Here is an 18,134-nt window from a genome sequence, read left to right as displayed (position 1 = left end):
TGGTCCCGGACTTTTTTTGTGGGGAGACTTTTAATGACTGCTTCTATTTCTTTTGGGGTTATGGGACTGTTTAGATGGTTTATCTCCTTGTGATTTAACATTGGTAACTGGTATTTTTTGTAGAAAATTGTCCACTTCATCCAGTTTTTCCAATATTGTTTAGTATAGGCTTTTGTAGTAGGATCTGATGATTTTTTTTAATTTCCTCAGTTTCTGTTGTTATGTTACCCTTTTCAGTTCTGATTTTTACTAATTTGGATACTGTCTTTCTGCCCTCTGATTAGTCTGGCTAAGGGTTTATCTATGTTGTTGATTTTTTCAAAGAACCAGCTCTTGGTTTTACTGATTCTTTGTATAGTTCTTTTTGTTTCTACTTGGTTGATTTCAGCCCTGAGTGTGATTATTTCTTGCCTTCTACTCCTCTTGGGTGTATTTGCTTCTTTTTGTTCTATAGCTTTTCGTTGTGCTGTCAAGTTGTTAGTGTGTGCTCTCTCCAGTTTCTTTTTGTAGGCACTTAGAGCTATGAGTTTTTCTCTTAGCACTGCCTTCATGGAGTCCCACAAGTTTTGGTATGATGTGTCCTCATTTTCATTAAATTAAATTCTAAAAAGTCTTTAATTTCTTTCTTTATTTCTTCCCTGACCAGATTATCAATGAGTAGGGTGTTTGTTGTTCAGTTTCCATGTGAATGTGGGCTCTCCATTGTTTTTGTCATTATTGAAGACCAGCCTTAGACCATGGTGATCTGAAAGGATACATGGGATTATTTCAATTTTTTTGTATCTGTTGAGATCTGTTTTGTGCTCAATTATACCGTCAATTTTGAAAAAGGTACCATGAGGTGCTGAGAAAGAGGTATATTTTTTTGTTTTAGGATGAAATCTTCTATTGATATCTGTTCTTATCCATTTGGTTCATAACTTCTTTTAGTTTTTTTGTATCTCTGTTTAGTTTCTGTTTCTATGATCTATCCATTGCTGAGAGTCGGGTGTTGAAGTCTGTCACTATTTTCGTGTGAGGTGCAATGTGTGCTTTGAGCTTTAGTAAAGTTTCTTTTATGAAAGTGTGTCCTCTTTCATTTGGTGCATAGATATTCAGAATTGAGGGTTCACATTGTTTGACTTTTCCTTTGACAAGTATGAAATGTCCTTACTTATCCTTTTTGATAGCTTTAAGTTGAAATTCAATTTTATTTGATATTAGAATGGCTACTCCAGCTTGTTTCTTAGGGCCATTTACTTGAAAAATTGTATTCCAACATTTTACTCTAAGATAGTGTCTGTCTTTGTTGCTGAGGTGGGTTTCCTGTATGTAGCAAAAAGCTTTGTCCTGTTTGCATATCCAGTCTATTAGTCTATGTCTTTTAATTGAGGAGTTGAGTCCATTGATCTTAAGAGATATTAAGGAGAGGGTATTGTTGCTTCCTGTCATTTTTACTAATAGTGGAGGCATTGTTTGTGTGGTTATCTTCTTTTGGGTTTGTTGGAAAGGGATTACTTTCTTGTTCTTTCTAGGGTATAATTGCCCTTCTTGTATTGGAGCTTTCCTGCTAGTATCCTTTGTAGTGCTGGGTTTGTGGAAAGATACTGTGTAAATTTGGATTTGTCATGGAATATCTTGGTCTCTCCATCTATGGTAATTGAGAGTTTTGCTGGGTATAGTAGCCTAGGCTGGCATTTGTGTTCTCTTAGGGTCTGTATGACATCTGTCCAGGATCTTCTGGCTTTCATTGTATCTGGTGAGAAGTCAGGTATAATTGTAATAGGACTGCCTTTATATATTACATGGTGTTTTTCCTTTACTGCTTTTAAAATTCTTTCTTTGTTTAGTGCATTTTGTGTTTTGATTATTTTGTGGCAGAAGGTATATCTTTTCTGATCTAGTCTATTTGGCGTTCTGTAGGCTTCTTGTATGTTTATGGGTATGTCATTCCTTAGGTTAGGGAAGTTTTCTTCTATAATTTTGTTGAAGATATTTATTGGCCCTGTAAGTTGGGAATCTTCACTGTCATCTATACCTATTATCCTTAGGTTTGGTCTTCTTATTGTGTCCTGTATTTCCTGGATGTTTTGTGTTGAGAATTTTTTGCATTTTGTGTTTTCTTTGACAGTTGTGTCAATATCTTCTATTGTATCTTCTGCACCTGTGATTCTTTCTTCTATCTCTTGTATTCTGTTGGTGATGCTTGTGTCTATGACTCCTGATTTCTTTCCTTGGTTTTCTATCTCCAGGGTAGTCTCCCTTTGTGATTTCTTTATTGTTTCTACTTCCATTTTTATGTCCTGGATGGTTTTGTTCAATTCCTTCACCTGCTTGGTTATGTTCTCTTGTAATTCTTTAAGGGATTTTTGCATTTCCTCTTTAAGGGCTTCTAACTGTTTACCTGTGTTCTTCTCAAATTCTTTGTGAGTGTTGTTTATGTCCTTCTTAAAGTCCTCAATCATCATCATTAGAAGTGATTTTAGATCTGGTTCTTGCTTTCCTGGTGATATGGGGGATTCAGGACTTTCTAACGTGGGAGAACTAGGTTCTGATGATGTCAAGTATCTTGGGTTGCTGGTGCTTGTGTTCTTGTGCTTGCCTTTTGCCAACTGGATCTCCTTTGTGCTATCTGTGCTGTCTCTGACTGGATCGTGTCTTTCCTATTATCTATGTTGTGTCAGAACTATTTGGGATCAGTTTTGCTGCTGGGGTTAGAGCTGAGGCACAAGATCTGCTCAGTGCTCAGCTGGAGACCGGAAGGAACCCATGCTCTGGGCCAGGAGTAAATTCCTGGATCCCAGTGAGTCCTGGTTTGTGACAAGTGTTGCTGCCTCCTTGCCTAAAATACTGCTTGTGTTAGAGCTCCTGGGAGCCCTGCTTCCTCTGGGTTCTGTGAGATTGGGTGCAGAGCTGACTCCCAGGATCTGCTGAGTGCTCAGGATCTGCTGAGTACTCGGGCCCAGACTGGAAGGGACCAGTGCTCCGGGCCAGGAGTGAATTCCTGGGTCCCAGTGGGTCCTAGTTACTCCCTGTTTGGGGCGGGTGTTGCTGATTCCTTACCTGAGATATTGCCTGAGTTAAAGCTCCTGGGAGGCCTTCTTCCTCTGGGTTTTGTGAGGTTGGGTACTGAGCTGCTGCCTGGGATCTGCTCTATGATTGGGCTCAGGATGGAAATGCCAAGAATTTTTAAAAATCAAAGATACTCTGAAATTATCTGCAAAGATACTTTCTTTAGGGACCTGAAGTTCTTGTCATACAGATTTTTCTCTTGCTTGGTTTGAGTCACACCAAGATATTTTATATTATTTGTGAAGGGTGTTTTTTGACTAATTTTTTTCTAAGCCCATTTATCCTTTGAGTAGAGAAAGGCTACTGATTTTTTTGAGTTAATTTTATATCCAGCCACTTTGCTGAAGTTGTTTATCAGCAGTAGGAATTCTCTTATAGAATTTTTGGGGTCACTTATGTATACTATCATATCATCTGCAAATAGTGATATCTTGACTTCCTCTTTCCCAGTTTGTATCCCGTTGATCTCTTTTTGTTGTCTAATTGCTCTGGCTAGAAGGTTGAGTACTATATTGAATAGATAAGGAGAGAGTAGGCAGCCTTGTCTTGTCTTAAATTGTTTTGAATTTCTCTCCATTTAGTTTGATGTCTGCTGTATTTTGCTTTTATTATGTTTAGATATGTGCCTTGAATTTCTGATCTCTCCAATACTTTTAACATGAAGAGGTGTTGTATTTTGCCAAATGCCTTTTCAGGATCATTATGTGTTTCCCCCCCTTTGAGTTTGTTTATATAGTGAATTATATTGATGAATTGCTGTATATTGAACCATCCCTGCATTCCTGTGATGAAGCCTATTTGATCGTGGTGAAGGATTCTTTTGATGTGTTTTGTGAGAATTTTATTGAGTAGTTTTTGCATCGGTGTTCATAAGGCAAATTGGTCTAAAGTTCTCTTTCTTTGTAGGGTCTTTGTGTGATTTAGGTATTAGTATAACTGGCTTCATAGAATGAATTGGGTAGTGTTCCTTCTGTTTATATTTTGTAGAATAGTTTGAGAAGTATTAGTACTAGGTCTTCTTTGAAGATTTGACAGAATTCTGCATTAAAACTGTCTTGTCCTGGGATTTTTTTTTTTGGATGGGAGACTGAAAATGACTGCTTCTATTTCCTTAGGGGTTATGGAACTGTTCAGATGGTTTAACTGATCCTGATTTAACTTTGGCACATGGTATCTGAAAATCAATCATTTCATCTACATTTTTCAGTTTTGTTTAATATAGACTTTTGTAGTAGGATCTGATGATTTTTTTGAATTTCCTCAGTTTCTGTTGTTATGTCTCCCTTTTCATTTTTGATTTTGTTAATTTGGATACTGTCTCTGTACCCTCTGGTTAATCTGGCTAAGGGTTATCTATCTTGTTGATTTTCTCAAAGAACCAACTCCTGGTTTTGTCTATTCTTTATATAGTTCTCTTTGTTTCTACTTGGTTGATTTCAGCCCTGAGTTTGATTATTTTCTGTATTTGCTTCTTTTTGTTCTAGAGCTTTCAGATGTGCTGTTAAGCTGCTAGTGTATGATCTTTCAAATTTCTTTATGGAATCACTAAGAGTTATGAGTTTTGTCCTTAACACTGCTTTCATTCCCATAAGTTTGGGTATGTTGTGCCTTCATTTTCATTAAATTCTAAAAAGTCTAACTTCTTTATTTCTTCCTTGACCAAGCTATCATTGAGCAGGGCATTGTTCATCTTCCACATGTATGTGGGCTTTCTGTTGTTTTTCTTGTTATTGACAACCAGCCTTAGTCCATGGTATCTGATAGGATGCATGGGATTATTTCAATCTACTTGTATCAGTTGCAGATAGTTTTGTGACTGAATATATGGTCAGTTTTGGAGAAGGTACCATGAGGTGCTGAGAAGAAAGTATTTTCTTTTGTTTTAGGGTAAAATGTTCTGTAGATATTAGTTAAATTCATTTGTTTCATAATTTCTAATAGTTCCACTATATCTCTGTTTAGTTTCTGTTTCCATGATCTGTCCATTGTTGAGAGTGGGGTATTGAAATCTACTATTATTGTGTGAGGTTCAATGTGTGCTTTGAGCTTCAGTAACATTTCTTTTACAAATGTGTGTGCCCTTGCTTTTGGGGCATAGATGTCTAGAATTAAGTGTTTATCTTGGTGGATTTTTCATTTGATGAGTATGTAGTGTCCTTCCCCATCTTCTTTGATATCTTTTGGTTGAAAGTCTATTTTATTGGATATTAGAATGACTCCAGATTGTTCCTTGGCACCATTTGCTTGGAAAAATTTTCCAGCTTTTTACTTTGAGAGTCTGTCTTTGTCACGGAGGTTTGTTTCCTGTATGCAGCAAAATGCTCCTTCCTGTTTAGATATCCAGTGTGTTAGCCTATGTCTTTTTTATTGGGAAATTGAGTCCATTGATACTGAGATTATATTAGGGACCAATGATTCTTGCTTCATATTATTTTTGTTGTTAGAGGTGGAATTATGTTTTGTATGTTTCTCTTCTTCTGGATATGTTGTGAGAAGGTTAATTTCTTGCTTTTTCTTGGATGTAGTTTCCCTCCTTGTGTTGGACTTTTCCTTCTATTATCCTCTGTAGGGCTAGATTCGTGGAAAAATATTGTATAAATTTGGTTTTGCTTTAGGAATACCTTGATTTCTCCATCTATGGTAATTGCAAGTTTTGCTGGGTATACTAGCCTGGGCTGGCATTTTTGTTCTCTTTGGGTCTGTATCATATATGCCCAAGATCTTCTGGCTTTTATAGTCTCTGTTGAGAAGTCTAGTATAATTCTGATAGGTCTGCCTTTATAAGTTACTTCACCCTTTTCCCTTACTGCTTTTAATATTCTTTCTTTGTTTTGTGCATTTGGTGTTTTGACTATTATGTGATAGGAAGATTTTCTTTTCTGGTCCAATCTATCTGGGGTTCTGTAGGCTTCTTATATGTTCATAAGTATCTTTCTTTAGGTTAGGGAAGTTTTATTCTATAATTTTGTTAAGATGTTTGCTGGTCCTTTGAGTTGGGAGTCTTCACTTTCTTCTATACCTATTATTCTTAGTTTTGGTCTTTTCATTGTGTTCTGGATTTCTTGAATGCTTTGAGTTAGGAGCTTTTTGCATTTTGTATTTTCTTTGATTATTCTGTCCATGTCTTCAATGGTATCTTTCACACTTGAGATTCTCTCTTTTATCTCTTGTATTCTTTTGGTGATGTTTGCATCTGTGACTCCTGATCCCTTTCCTAGGTTTTCCATCTCCAGGGTTGTCTCCCTTTGTGTTTTCTTTAATCTTTCTATTTCCATTTTTAGGTCTTGGACAGTTTTGTTCAATTACTTCACCTGTTTGATTTTCTTTTCTGTATTTCTTTAAGGGATTCATGTGTTTCCTCTTTAAGGGCTTCTATATGTTTACCTGTCTTCTCTTGTATTTCTTTAAGGAAGTTATTCATGTGTCTCTCAAATTCTCTATCATCTTCATGAGGTGAGAGTTTAGATCTGAATCTTGCTTTTTACATATGCTGGGGTATCCCAGGCTTGCTGTGGGAGGAGAACTGGGTTCTGATATTGCCAGATAGTATTTGTTTCTGTTGCTTATGTTCTTGTGCTTGCCTTCCACCATCTGGTTATCTCTGTTGTTAACTAGACTAACTCTGCTGTCTCTGAGTGGTGCCTGTCCCTCCTATGAGCCTATGATCCTGTGATCCTGGATGTGTCCTTGGGGTGAAGATCCAAGATCTTCATCTGCCTGTCAGCTGAGTGGTCAGGAATCTAGAACATAGGCTCTGCTCCAGCACAGGTGGAAACTGGAAAGAGTGTGAGTCTCTGGCTGGGCAGGGTACCTGAGTCCCTGGGTCCCAGGGCTCCTGGCTATGACAGGTATTTGGGTGGGGTTTGCAGTCTCCCCTGTGATCCTGAATGTGTCAGAACACCTTGGGGGGGGGGAGTCATGCTGTAACTGGGTGTGGGCTGAATGGCTGGGGATCCAGAGTACAGGCTTTGCTCCAGGCATAGGCACAAGACAGAATGGCCCCTGGAATCATTTAAAAATGTATCTTAACACCTCTTTTTAATTGAAGGAAAGCATTCACTGCCACTTACTAGCACTACATGAGTTCAGACGTGTAGGGAGTGTTCCAGAGTTGTGGATGTGCTCCAATTCTCTTTCTTCACAGTGGGATAAAAATGTTCATGAAAGAAGCACAGATTAGTATCCTGATTTTCATCTGTTTGAAGAGAAGACAAGAGCAGAAGGAGTTACAGTATATCTCTACTACATTCCTCCTCCAATGTGCCAAAACTTGGTGATCCAAGAGCACAAAGAACAACTGAGAAAGAATCAAAGTAAACACTGAACCTTTCATCCAGCAGAGCCTGCCAATGTAAGATTAGAACACTCCATCCTAGCAAGAAAACAGCTTGGAAAGTTCTCTACATTGTGACTCACAGATATCCCCAAGGGTTCCTGTTTCCATCCTGCAGTCAACAGAGCTTGGAGTAACATGTGCAGTTCTGCTCATCTGTTGTTCTTAAGCAACTTGGCTGAAAGATATGTTTAAAACATTTGTCATAAAGATGATATATTTCAGTGCTTTACTTTTTTAAACAAAATTCCAGATTTTAAATTGGTTTAACTTCTAATTCAACATGGACTAAAAACAAGGGCTGAAGAAAAATACTATTTCATACAATAATTACTACGAGTTTAACAATTTTTCCATTTTAAAACCACTAAACTATGGGTTACATATTTGAAAGATAGCCCTGCATTCCCCCCTCCAGATACATATCACTCCAAATTGCCTCCAAATCCTAGCTCTATATCCAACAGCTCTACCTTAGGCACCCAGTTCAGGATCTCACCTTGGCTTCTACTTGGACCAGCCTTGCAAACTCACCTCCCATTCTACCAGGATTTGACTGCTGGCTAATGTCCATTTTTGTCTAACCCAAGCTCTTAAGTATTGGGTAACATTCTTGGGATATATTTTCTCCCCACAGAGGTAGTGTAGCTTATTCACTAGACATGTAAGCTGGTAATTTCCACCCTCAAAGCTTACTTACAGTCATAAGTGAGATGCCTCAGTCTTCCTTTCCAAGATCCTAATAAATAAAGCTAAACTTTAACAATTATTTTGATCTAAATATGATCACTTGTAGGTTTTCTAGTAACAAACACAAGGATATAAATATAACAGAAAAATATTATGAAACTTTATAATTTTATCTCAATATATGTCATTCCTTCATTTAATAGACATGTGATAGAAGAAACTCTGATCCTTCTCCCAAACTCTTCTACCTCATACCTGTCCTATTCCCTCTCCTAGCTCTGTCTGACTCTTGGAAATCCCCTCAAACACCCTTTCCCTGGAATGGCAGTTCTTTGTCCAAGTTCCACACCCATCCTTTCTTTGATTCTACAGAGTACACTCTATATATGGGGACAAACTGTGTTCAGCCGATACTTGTTAAGTTTAACTTATACAGCATTTTAGATTGTTTTCCATAACAGTTACCAGTCTATGAAAATTAGAAGAGTAAGCTTAAAATCAGTCATCCTTGACTGACAATCAGCTCATGCAACATCCAGAGATGAGAAATGCCAGGCATGTACTCTGACCTAGTATCCACTAGGCCTTACCTGAGGCACTTTCCCAACTCACCACAGTAGAATTTGGAGTTTGTAATACTGATTATAGTATATATATATGTATTCACAAGCACACAAAAGGATTCAGAAAGATTTTTTCACTCATATATTAGAGAGAATTTGGTATGCTAATTCAGTATCTGTGTATTTCATTTTGAAAAATGATCTCAGATGTGTCTTTAATTAAAAACTATGCATTTTCTCGAATCTCTACTTAAACATCTTCCCTCATGCATCCAATGAAACAGCATTCTTTGTTTACTGGGTTCACTCTTCTCTTGTTTTCCCATTTTCAGGCTTCCTCCATTATTTTTAAATTTTAGATGCAAAGATAGAATCGACACAAAAGACCATAAACTGTCATTTACATTAATATTCAGTACAAAGGAGTTTCCAAACTTGTCTAAGTAATTTTGATAAATAGAATTTCTACTTCTAATAATAAAAATTGTTTTATAGTATCTAATATCAGATAATGCAAATGTGACATATTTCTGTGTATGAATTCCATAATGAGCCCTTTACCTAATAATTCATAGTTGTAATAAAAATTATTAAAAAATTCCCAGCATGGGGCATCTTCCTTGCCTTAGGCCATCTATGTTTCCAGATGAAAGACATTTTTAAATATACTGACTATAATACTGTAATTGTATTATAATTGTAATTGTAATATAATTTTAATACTGACTATAGGGATAATATATGTATTCATAAGCACACAAAAGCCATAGGCAGCACAATAGCTGGGCATCGCTCACCCTCCATGTCGTTAGAATCTATCTTTTTATTGGTAAGCCCAAGTTATCACTTACTATTTACTATGTTGCACCTGGTCTACACTTAACTCCTATTGGGCAGCCCTCTGGGCCACGTTCTATTGCCCTTTAGCCCATGGAGACTCTTCTCCCTCCTGCCTCCGTGTTCTTCCTTTATCTCTTATCAGCTTCCTTCCTCTTTTTTCCTCGTGGTCCTCTCTCTCCAAGCCTACAAAACTTCAAACTCAACTATGTCTCTTCTGCCTAACTATTGGCTGTTGGCATCTTTATTTACCAATCACAATAAACTGGGGGCCAGGTCACAGGGGCTATTGCAGACTCCAGGTTTGGGGGTCAGCACTTAGCATTACAATAGACAGTAAAAGACAAAACCTCAACAATAGTAATGATCAAAGAAAAATTGCAAGATAAATGACAAAAAGGAAAATGTTAGACTTATCCACAAGAATTTGCCTCAGTTCTTTGAGGAATAAGCATGAGGAAACTAGATGTACCTTTTCCATGCCACTGATATACAGGTGATGTTGAGCAGTTCTCAAGTCTTGACTAGTTCTCCCTTCCCTCACCTAAAAATAGTCACTTGTACATATGTACATATGTGTGCATATTTTAATAATTTTTACTACAACTATGAATTATTAGAGAAGGGATCATTATGGACTTACCTACAGACATACCTCACATTATCTGATATTGGATATCATAAAACAATTTTTATTATTTTATTATATATTATATACATGTAAAATTTTAAAACACAAAACATATTAAATAAAATAAGTTATAAAACAATGTACCAGAACTTCCTTCTGACACACTTCCCCACCTGGGCTAGATCAGCAGCTCAGCCAATACCCACTCAAATGGTGCAACCTGCATGCGTCCCAGGAATTCTGAAGTGACCAAGGACACAGGTGAGAATTTTATCCAAATACCCCTTCCAGCTGCTGGGACACTTACACAGCCGAGCAGACACAGAACCTACCACCCTCACCCACCACACCACCCTAAACTTCACCTACTTTCTGTTCCACTCATCCCACCCCAGACAAGATGAGTGGTCCTATACATGCCACAAAACTACACTCTGCAAGTCTCCCAGGAGGTCCACAGTAAAAAAGGGCACAGAAGGTTCTCAGTAACCAGGGACACAGAAGGTCCACAGTAACTAGGGACACAGGAGGCTTGCTCTAACTAGAGACACAACAGGCCAACACTATCTGCCTTCAAGGAGACAAGTTAGCTCTAACTCAGGTCACAGGGCTCTATCTGCCTCCTAGGAGGCTGGTTCCAGTCAGTGACACAGGCCAGTTAACACCAGAGAGAACCAGATGGCCAGGGGAAAATGCAAGATGATAAGTGACAGAACCCAATGCAATTTGACACCATCAAAACCCAGTTCTCCCCACAACAAGCCTTGGCTACCCTAGAACTGATGAAAAGCAAGATATTGCCCTAAAATCCCACCTCATGAAGATGATAGAGGCCTTTAAGGAGAATAGAAAGAACTACCTTAAAGAAATACAGGAAAACACAGGCAAACAGGTAGACAGCCTTAAAGAAGAAATAAATAAATCCCTGAAAGAAATACAGGAAAATATAACCAAGCAGGTGAAGGATTTGAACTAAAAATGGAAATAGAAACAATAAAAAAGACACAAAAGGAGCCGACCTGGGAGATGAAAAACTTAGGAAAGAGATCAGGAGCTACAAATGCAAGTATCAACAACAGAATACAAGAGGTAGAAGAGAGTATTTCAGACATAGGAGATACCATAGAAAATATTGACACATTAGTCAAAGAAAAAAAAGTAGAATTTTCATCTGCACCCCAGAGCTGACCCTATGACACAGTTCTCCATACCCAAATCCTGCCAGCAGAGAGCTGGTCTCTCAAGAGTGCTGACACACCTGAGAGCACAGGTGAGCCCATCACTTCTGCTCATATTCCTGGCCCAAGACGGACCCCCCTGTAGCCCTCAGGAAACAGGAACCAAGGAACAGTCAGGGACAGGTCCTTTTGGTTTCCATCTGCACCCCAGGGTTTACTCTGTGCCACAGCACTCCATACCCAAATTCCTCCTGGAGATAACTTGCTTCTCAGGAGTACTGACACACAGGCTTGCAGGAGGGACAATCTACAGACACAACAAGCTAACACCAGAGATAAACAGAGACAAGAGGCAAGAACAAGAACATAAGCAACAGAAACCAAGGCTACTTGGCATCATCAGAACTCAGTTCTCCCACCACAGCAAGCCCTGGACACCCCGTCACACCAGAAAAGTAAGATTCTAATTTAAAATCATGCCTCATGATAATAATAGAGGATTTTAAGAAGGACATAAATAACTCCCTTAAAGAAATACAGAAGAAGAGGCCAGGCCACAGTGACAGGAAGTTCCGCCATTCCAGCATTCTCCATGTGTTTCAGCTGCCTTGTGGTCAGGAAGTTGTGATAGGAGCCTTGTGCCTTGTTTGAATGAAAAATGAAGACGGGATTGCAACAAGGTAGAGATGAGAAGAAGCTGTATTATAGGTTCTGTTAAGCCTGAGTGTAGCCAGAGAAAAACCACATCCTCCATTTGGAAGAGTTCCAATATTTGAAACAGAGAAAAACAACAGAAAGAATGAGTGCTTCTCTGGTAAGCACTCCACAGGATCTGTTAACCTTTAAGGACGTGGCTGTGGACTTCTCACTGGAGGAATGGGAATGTCTCAATTTTTCTCAGAGTGCATTGTATATGGATGTGATGTTGGAGAATTACAACAATCTATTGTTTTTGGAAAATGCTAGCATATCATATGAGACAGTCTTGAATCAGAACATCCAGCACATTGTCCATGAGCATGTGAATATCAAAGGAAAGAATTCTAAATGTAACTAGCAATATCGTTCTTGAATCTATCCAAAGCACACCTTATAAAACCAACCCCAGAGATGCCTCTCTTCAATCCTCAAATTTAAAAAGGCATAAAATGGTGAACACCAAAGAAGTTTGCAAATACAACAAGAGTGTAAAATATTTAAATGAGTGTTCCATCATTGGTCTCAATCAAGGAATCCACAAATGGAAAAAAGAATGCAACAGAAATACAGAATTTGATAAAGTTTTTGTCTCTAAAGGTAAATCCATGCTGAAACAAGACAATAGTGGAATCAATACTTAAAAATGTAAGAAATTTGACAAATGCTTTACCCAGAGAGGCAATCTTCAAAGTCAGCAAAAAATTCATCCAGGAACGAAGTCTTACAAATGTATTGACAAATGCTTTACCCAACAATCCAATCATAGTATTGATCAGAGAATTTGTACAGGAGAGAAACCTTACAAAAGCCATGAATGTGACAAATGCTTTACACAGAAATTTAATCTTAGTATTCATAAGAGCACTCATACAGGGGAGAAATCTTATAAATACAGTGAATGTGACAAAAGCTTTACCCACAAAGTAGTCTGAAAATTCATCAGAGAATTCATACAGGAGAGAAACCTTACAGTTGTAGTGAATGTGACAAATCTTTTACCCACAAAGGCAATCTGAGATGTCATCAAAGAATTCATACAGGAGAGAAACCTTACAAGTGTAGAGAATGTGACAAATGTTTTGCTCAACAATACTATCTTTTTATTCACCAGAGAATTCATACAGGAGAGAAACCTTACAAATGTAGTGAATGTGACAAATACTTTTCTCAAAGATCCCATCTTACTCTTCATCAGAGAATTCATACAGGAGAGAAACCTTACAAATGCAGTGAATGTGACAAACACTTTACCCGCAATATTAGTCTGAAAAGGCATCAGAGAATTCATACGGAAAAGAAACCTTAAAAATATAGCGAATGTGACTAATGCTTTACTGAAAAATGAAATCTACATTTTCATCATTGGATACATACAAGAGAGAAACCATACAAATGCTGTGAATAAGAAAAATGGTTTGCCTGACAATCCAATCTTAGTAATTCATCAGAGAATTGATACAGGAGAGAAACCTTCCAAATGTATTGAATATGACAAATTCATTACCCATTATGTCAGTATGAGAAATCATCAGAGATATCACACAATTGAGAAAATTCATAAAAGAAATGAATGACACAATCCTCTACAAAATATCATCTTCAATTCATTAAGGAATACTTCCAGGAGAAAAACCTTGTAAATGTATTGAAAGTGTGAAGCCTTTACTTTTGGTCTGTCTATTAGAATGTAGCAGAGAATGCATATGTGTGAAAATCTTAATAAATGTAATGTATGACAAAATATATTTGACTTCATTTCAGGTCAGAGAAACCATTTAATAATGTTTTATGAGGGTGTATACTTTGTAAAACTTGAGGTTGCATACTAGAGAATTAGTATGATTATGGAAAACTTGTAAAACTCTTCATGTAATTGGTGTTCAAATCTTAGATAATGTCAACTAGTTATGCTTGGAGAAACTTTAAAAATGTGTTTATGTAGGAAAGTTTTCATTAAACTTTTACTTGTTCATCCTCAAATATTACAAGATCGAGACAAGTAGGGAATCTATAAGAATATAGTATTGTGTAACACTTTCATGAAGACAGAAATAATCAATTCCAAAGGGAAACTAAGGAGTGTACTACACCCTTCAAATATCCAATAAAATGTATAACATTCTATATATTTAATTCAAATGGACAAATTGATAAAAATTATACTTAGAGTATTTGACAAATTGAGCCACCAAGACTCCATGTTCTTCATCCTATAAATATGCCTAGAGGTGTAAAGTGTGTTTTGAATGTCCTGTTTTCATAATTGTTATCAAATACTGGTTTTATATTTCAGGATAACAACTGAGTATGAGTCCTTTGTGGTCTGGTCAATCATTCCATCCTCACTGTCTTGTAAATAAAGCTGAACAATTAAAAAAAAAAAAGAAATACACGAGAAGAGAAGTAAATAGGTAGAAGCCCTTAAAGAGGAAACACAAAAATTCCTTAAAGAATTACAGGAAAACACAATAAAACAGGTGAAGAAATTAAACAAAACCATCCAGGATCTAAAAAATGGAAATAGAAACAATCACAAAGGGAGACAACCCTGGAGAGAGAAAACCTAGGAAAGAGATCAGGAGTCATAGACTAAAGCATCACCAACAGAATACGAGAGATAGAAGAGAGACTCTTAGGTGCAGAAGATAACATAGAAAACATTGAGATAATAGTCAAAGAAAATGCAAAATGCAAAAAGCTCCTAACCCAAAACACCCCGGAAATCCAGGACACAATGAGAAGACTAAACCTATCGAAAATAGATATAGAAGAGAGCAAAGATTCCCAATTTAAAGGGCCAGTAAATATCTTCAACAAAATTATAGAAGAAAACTTCCCTAACCTAAAGAATATGATGCCCATAAACATACAAGAAGCCTACAGAACTCCAAATAGATTAGACCAAAAAAGAAATTTCTCCTGTCACATAATAGTCAAAACACCAAATGCACAAAACAGAGAAAGAAAATTAAAAGCAGTAAGGGAAAAAGGTGAAGTAACATCTAAAGGCAGATCTATCAGAATTACACCAGACTTCTCAATAGAGACTATGAAAGCCAGAAGATCCTGGGCAGATGTATACAGACCCTAAGAGAACACAAATGCCAACCCAGGCTACTATACCCAGCAAAATTCTCAATTTCCATAGTTGGAGAAACCAAGATATTCCATGACAAAACCAAATTTACACAATAACTTTCCACAAATCCAGCCCTACAGAGGATAATAGAGGGAAAACTCCAACACAAGGAGAGGAACTACGCTAAAGAAAAAGCAAGAAATTAATCATCTCACAAGAATCTCAATAAAAGAGAACCACACAAACACAATACCACCTCTAAAACCAAAAATAACAGTAACCAACAATCACTGGTCTTTGATATCTCTCAAAATCAACAGACTCAATTCCCCAGTAAAAAGAGATAGTCTAACAGACTGGATACATAAACAGGACCTAGAAATTTGCTACATATAAAAAACACACCTCAGTGACAAAGAAACTACTTCCAAGAAAATGCTTGGAAAAAAGTACAGAATATCCAGAATACAATCCACAGAACACAAGAAGGTTAAAAAGCCGAAGGATGTAAGTGAGAATGCTTCAGTCCGACTTGGGAGGGAGAAGAAAGCAATCATGGAGGGGCAGTGGAAGGGAGTAACCTGGGTGGGAGAGGGGAAGGGGACGGTGAAGGGAAACATGATCAGGTATTGTTGTGGGGAACAGGAGTGAAGCCCTGAGGCCTGGCAAAATAAATGGAAATGTGTAAACTCACATTGGGGGGGTGGTGAGGTGACCCTCTAGAATGTCTCAGAGGCCTGGGAGGTGACAGACACTCAGGATTCAAATGGAGGGACCTAAGATGAAATGTCAAATAGTGGGGAGAGGGAATTTGAAGAGTCTATCTCCAGTAGAAAGACAGGGATGAGAATCAAGAGGAGGGATGGGGTTGCCATCCCACAGTCAAAAAACTCTGACCCAGAATTGTTCCTGTCTAAAAGAACTGCATGAAAAAAAAGAAGAAGAAGAGAATGAGGGAAAAAAGTTCCAGTGACAGGCCCAAGTTGTTATCCAGCTCAAGGAGAAGCTCCAAGGCCTGACACTATTACAGATGGTGTGGAGTACTTACACATAGGAGACTAGCATGACTGTCCTTCAAGAGGCCCAACAAGCAGCTAACTGACACAGATGAAGATATTTACACCCAACCAGTGGACTGAAGTCAGGGATCCTTGTGGTTGAATTAGGAAAAGGTTGGCATGGGGCAAATCCCATGGGAGGACACATGATGTTTGGAGAGAGTATAAAAAGGACTCAATATCATCAGATATTGATAGCATGCCTGGATAGCTAGCTTTGCAATGCTTCATTTGTCTAGTGTCTTTGAATTCATTGATTTTCACTTCATTGAGAGGGGCACAACAGAGAACGTCTCCTGGCATTTGGCTAGTCCAGGTCACTCCTGCAGACTTGAGCTGATTCAGTGGAGGACTGGAGGTTTCTGCTAGATTGCACCACTGCTGCTGATTCATGTTTGGTATTGAGACACTACTGAACTGAACTGCTGGTACTGGAATAACCACAAAGAATTACTTCTAATCAGGTCCACGTCTTCTTGTCCTATTTGCCATCTTTTCTCCTTTATCTTTGGTTGGTAGGCTAGAAGGGGGGAGGGAGATCAATTCTAAACCTACAAACTCTCTTGTTAACTCTTACTTTTTAAAGACTTAGTATTTGTTTGTTTATTATTTTATGTGCATGGGTGTTTTCCTTCAGTTATGTAAGTGTAATATGTATATGCCTGTTACTTGTAGAGTTTAGAAGAGGACATTGGGTCACCCAGAGCTGGAGTTATTAATGGTTTTGAACCAATATGTGGATGCTTGGAATAAAAATCAAGTCATCTGCAAGAAAAGGCAGTGCTCTTGTGAAGATGGGTTGTGAGCTACTATATGCTCAAGCTATGCCCAACATGGCTCACAGTCTCCTTCTGCTGCCTGCAAATCAAGATGTAGAACTTTCAGTTTCTTCTCTAGAACCATGGCTGTGTGTATGTTGCTGTGTGTCTCACCATGATGAAAATGGACTAAACCTTTGAAACTGCAAGCCAGTCCCCCCCAAAAAAAGAAGAAAAATAAAAAGAGAGAGAGAGAGAGAGAGAGAGAGAGAGAAGAAAGAAAGAGAGAAAACAAATACAGAGAGAGAGAGAGAGAGAGAGAGAGAGAGAGAGAGAGAGAGAGAGGAAAGTCAGTGGTGGTAACTAGCTCCTATTGTTAACTCTTAAACTCCTTGTGCAACTAAGGATGACCATTAATTTCTGATTTTCCCAAGCAGTTGGATTTAGAAGTACACCAAACACATTCAGTTTACAGGGTACAATGGAGCTGCCTCCCTAGTCCTTTTAGTAAGATTTTTTTTTTTACACAAAATGTTTACTTAGAAATTTGGGTCTGAGTCCTTCTTTAACTTTTTTAACTGATTTGAGATGGTTAGCCTGTGAGTTAAGGGCCTATAACAAATTCATGGCTCTGAGTTTATTGTCAGAGTGTTTTCTATATTTTATTTAGAAATAGCTGAGAGGAGTTAAGAGACATCAGTCCAGATTGCCATACATGGGGAGTTGGTTTTCAAAACATCAGAACTCCACAGAATTGATGTCACAAACATTTCTGTATTAAGGTTCATTTTGATTAGAGACCTGTCTGCTCCTGACAGCTTCCCTGTCTTGGATTCTAAGAAGAAATTGAGCATCTTTGGAGTTACTCCACTTGTCTTGAGACAGCCACCAGGCAAGAGTTGCCTCTTTTCATCTACAGACAAATTACTGTCCAGAAAAGGACACACTTGCGGAATAGTTGACTGATTATATCTGCCAAGACAGAGTAATCAGCCCTTAATAATTCTGTATCACTAGGTCTGTCAGATCATCCTGGGCCAGAAGGCTGAAAATCAGATGCTCTAACGTTTTGTAGTATAGGGACTGTCCAGGTGTTCAATGGTCTCTATAAATTGGCTAAGTTTTAGAAGCTATGCTTTTTGCTTCCCATAATTTCAGTCATTCTGGATTTCTGATGGGGTTGAAGACTTATAGTCTCATAGCCAATCCCGGCTATTTACTTTGAGAGAAAAGATTTGAGAGGATGGTTTTCAGCTG

General features: G+C 37.9%; 1 pseudogene; it reads left to right on the top strand.

The window, feature by feature from the left end:
* Positions 1-10,329: 10,329 nt before the first annotated feature.
* LOC114619773 lies at positions 10,330-13,288 on the top strand (annotated as a pseudogene).
* The last annotated feature ends 4,846 nt before the right edge of the window (positions 13,289-18,134 follow it).

Source organism: Grammomys surdaster, unplaced genomic scaffold (assembly GCF_004785775.1).
Source record: "Grammomys surdaster isolate TR1022 unplaced genomic scaffold, NIH_TR_1.0 165, whole genome shotgun sequence".
Lineage (NCBI taxonomy): Eukaryota > Metazoa > Chordata > Mammalia > Rodentia > Muridae > Grammomys > Grammomys surdaster.
This window is presented reverse-complemented; position numbering and strand designations above follow the sequence as displayed.